Source organism: Brachyhypopomus gauderio, unplaced genomic scaffold, assembly GCF_052324685.1.
Source record: "Brachyhypopomus gauderio isolate BG-103 unplaced genomic scaffold, BGAUD_0.2 sc268, whole genome shotgun sequence".
Classification (NCBI taxonomy): domain Eukaryota; kingdom Metazoa; phylum Chordata; class Actinopteri; order Gymnotiformes; family Hypopomidae; genus Brachyhypopomus; species Brachyhypopomus gauderio.
In genome coordinates this window covers 95,001-98,907 of record NW_027507089.1, presented here as the reverse complement: position 1 = coordinate 98,907, position 3,907 = coordinate 95,001, and the positions used below count along the sequence as shown (strand labels likewise).

Here is a 3,907-nt window from a genome sequence, read left to right as displayed (position 1 = left end):
AACATCGCAATCCGGGGACTGTGTGATATTGTACTGTGTGCGCACTACAGTTACTCTACAGCAAATCTGACTAAGTCCAGCATGCTGGAGACATTATCTTAACAAAATCAAAAATTATGGCATAAAAAAAAAACAAACTAGGACTACAAGGACTGCAGAGAAAACACACACTGTACACACAAGCATACCCTGCTACACACAAACACACACAGCCACATACAAACAGGCAGAAACACATGCAGACACGCAGGAACACACACAGGCAGAAACACATGCAAACACGCAGGAACACACACAGGCAGAAACACATGCAAACACGCAGGAACACACACAGCCACATGCAAACACGCAGGAACACACACGTGACCGTGGCCGTCCTGCTTTTGAGTGAGTTTGACCGTTTTTCCGCAACGCTGCAATAAACCCACATGTAGCACTGTGGGTCATGTGGGCTGTTGAGAAGACAAGAACACAATGAGAGGAACAGTACAGGAACCCAGACCACCATCACTATACCACCACCACCATCACTACGCCATCACCACCACCACCATCACTATATCACCACCACTACACCATCACCACCACCATCACTACACCACCATCACTATACCACCACCACCATCACACCACCATCATTACACCACCATCACCACCACCATCACTACACCACCACCATCACACCACCATCACCTCCACCATCACTACACCACCATCACCTCCATCATCACTACTACGCCATCACCACCATCATCACCACCATCACTACCATCACCACACAATCACCACCATCACTACACCACCATCACTACACCACCATCACCTCCATCATCACTACTACGCCATCACCACCATCATCACCACCATCACTACCATCACCACACAATCACCACCATCACTACACCACCATCACTATACCACCAGCTAAAGACATTTCATAAGCAGCATCTGTAACTTCATCACTAAATTACTATATTTGATTGATACTGTATTTTAAATACCATCCTGCTGTTATACACAGTTACACACACACACACACACTCGTCTAATTATGAAGTGTGTCTAATAAGAGATCAGATCAGTGGAGCTGATATGAAGGATGCTGGGATATTAGTATTGGTGGCACAAAACACTGTGTGAAGATGAGGAGGATGAAGAGCACAGCCCCCAAACCGGGAGGCACCCGGGCAACGGATCACCACAGAAACCCTCTGATCCCTTCCCTCTCCAACAAGAGAATCAAACTCATTACCCAGTGTAATAAGGAATAAAACAGTGTCATACTTCAAATCGGTAACTCTTTTATAACACACAAATAAAATTTGATTTGATTAAAATTACATTCCGCCGCTCTGTCCTTGTAGGCAGCAGTTAAGTTCGTACAAATTAAATTTCTCTGCAATAAAAAATTATTCATTTGTTGCTAGACATGGTAAATATCTTCAAAAAGACGCAAAACCAAAGTGACATCAGTGCTGTTTTATTCATTATTCATACAGCTCTTTCTTCCTTTCCTATTCTCTCTCTTTTTTGTTTAACCCCAGGACAACTCGTACAAAAACAACTGCACTGGCCAATCGAAATTAATGAATCCTGATACACACATTAAATTGCACACAGCCATCAAATGGTGTGGGCACTGCTCAGGGATATTAGTACATCGCGAAGAGCCTGTGAGCAAACAGGCTGTTTCTACTTTAAATGTTTAATAGTAATGCCAACCATATATTCATCAGAGAGATGAGCAAATTACTTTACATAAAGTCTAAAAAACAAGGACATCACCACGTCTTCCTCCACGGTTCTCGCTGGCGTCAGCGTGGCCCCGCCCACCACCACCATGTGGCAACCACCCACCGCCCTGCTGGCCCTGAGCTGATGTGCTTCTCCTCTTCAGTTCTCTCCCTGTTGTATCAAACGTCTCCACGCTGGTCCTTGAACAGTACACTTATAAAACACTCCTAAAAGATGAACAGACAAGTGAGTGGAGGTACAAGGTAGGTGTTAGGTGTAGGTGGTGTGTGTGTGTGTGTGTGTGTGTGTGTGTGTGTGTGTGTGTGTGTGTGTGTGTGTGTGTGTGTGTATGTGTGTGTATGTGTGTGTGTGTATGTGTGTATGTGTGTGTGTGTGTGTGTGTGTGTGTATATATATATATATATATATATGCCAACAGGTTCACCTCCTCCAGCTTTGCTTCTGTGCTGATGATGAAAGGACTTTCAAACACGCTGTTTTTAGGACCTTTGTGCACTGCCCTGAGATATATCTGAATGCATCATCTGAGGACAGACTCATTCAGAAAGGCTGGGTAAACAGATGGACACAATTAAAGCCAATCATCACACAATTAAACATAATCATCACCATCAAACATCCAACAACCACTATTTCATTTTGACCATTTTACATTACAGCCCACTTCAGTGAAAGCTCTGTTTTCTTGACCTCAGAAGCGAGGTTCAATGTAGCATTACCACTCAACTGTTTTTCATGGCTTTAAAAGTGGTTTCGTTCTTCCTTGCCTTGGATAAATGGTTTAAAGCCCATGATAACTTTGATACGCTCCTGTTCTGTCTATAACGGAGAACCTGTTATCAAAATGGCGCGCTTCCGTTGTATTAGTAACAGAGTGGAACGACCAGCAGACCTTGGAAACGCTTCCTTTGTCAGATTCACCTTGCTGCTTTTCTCCCGCTGTTTGTGTCCCGTCACACAGTGTGACTCGGTGCGGGGGTTTCACAACGTGTCAGTCTGGCTGGAGCAGCCCTGCTTTAGCGGGGTCGTCTCTCCGAGCCGAAGCGAAACGCCACAGCCCCACAAACACGCCTTCCAGGTGTCACCGCTCGGAACAGAAAGCAGATCTCATGTTCCTGCAAAGTAGGTTAAAAGGACCCAGCTGCACCAGCTGGAAACCCAAAAAAAATAAAAAACCCACAAAAAAATTAAGCTATTAAGGACCAAAGTTATAGTGGATTTGAAAAGTGTCACAAAGTCTGCCGGCAGTTTGAAAACACCTGCATCATACCTACAGGTGCCCAACGAGAAACAATATAAGCTTCAATTTTTTTTAGGACGTTCTAAAAACAGCATGGCTAAATAAACCCTTACTACTGATTACTAACACAGCGCTGGTGGGGGGGAGGAGCTTAGGTTGTCCTGGGTGACCTGACTGCTGTGTCAGTGGCTGTGCTGTGCCAAGGGGGGGGCTGGAGCTGTGGGAGCTGCTCCAATTGCAGATGAGGCGGTGGTTGAGGAGGTGGTTTTTCCTAAGACTCCACCCACCTCTACAGCCGGGCATGGAAGCCAACCAGGATTGGGCTTCGGTGTGACAGGCACTTAGGTGCAGCGGGTGGAGCGGACTGTGAGGGTTGATGCTACATGTGCTTTTGACATGATGTCAGTGAAGGTTGTAATAACACAGGACTGGGTCTGAGCGCAGCTGAATGAAAGATTGAATGTTGAGATGCGTTGTTGGGATGCACGGCAATACGAGAATGTGCTTAGATGTGTGTGTGTGTGTGTCTATGTGTGTGTGTGTTCAGCTAATCCAGAAGTGTCAAATCCCAGTGGCGTCATGCCACAGAATTACTTAGTTTAGTGTTTTTAGTAACTGCCTGGTGAGCTAAATCAGGCACATCAAAGCACAGTTAACAGACTGTGGGCTGACAGAACCAGCAGTTAGTAGTACTTTACTGTGTGTGTAGGGCGGGGTGATTCTGCCTGTACTTTACTGTGTGTGTAGGGTGGGGTGATTCTGCCTGTACTTTACTGTGTGTGTAGGGTGGGGTGATTCTGCCTGTACTTTACTGTGTGTGTAGGGTGGGGTGATTCTGCCTGTACTTTACTGTGTGTGTAGGGTGGGGTGATTCTGCCTGTACTTTACTGTGTGTATAGGGCGGGGTGATTC

General features: G+C 45.6%; 1 long non-coding RNA gene across 3 annotated transcripts; it reads right to left on the bottom strand.

Annotated features, from left to right (window-relative positions):
* Positions 1-1,507: 1,507 nt before the first annotated feature.
* LOC143504348 (uncharacterized) lies at positions 1,508-3,758 on the bottom strand. Of its 3 annotated transcripts, none has more exons than XR_013127543.1 (3): positions 2,483-3,758; positions 2,180-2,304; positions 1,508-1,961 (listed from the first exon to the last, which is right to left on the bottom strand). It is a non-coding gene; the product is annotated as an uncharacterized LOC143504348 (long non-coding RNA). The 3 variants fall into 3 exon arrangements; XR_013127542.1 differs by having other exon boundaries at positions 2,648-3,752; XR_013127544.1 differs by having other exon boundaries at positions 2,677-3,751.
* Between the last annotated feature and the right edge of the window lie 149 nt (positions 3,759-3,907).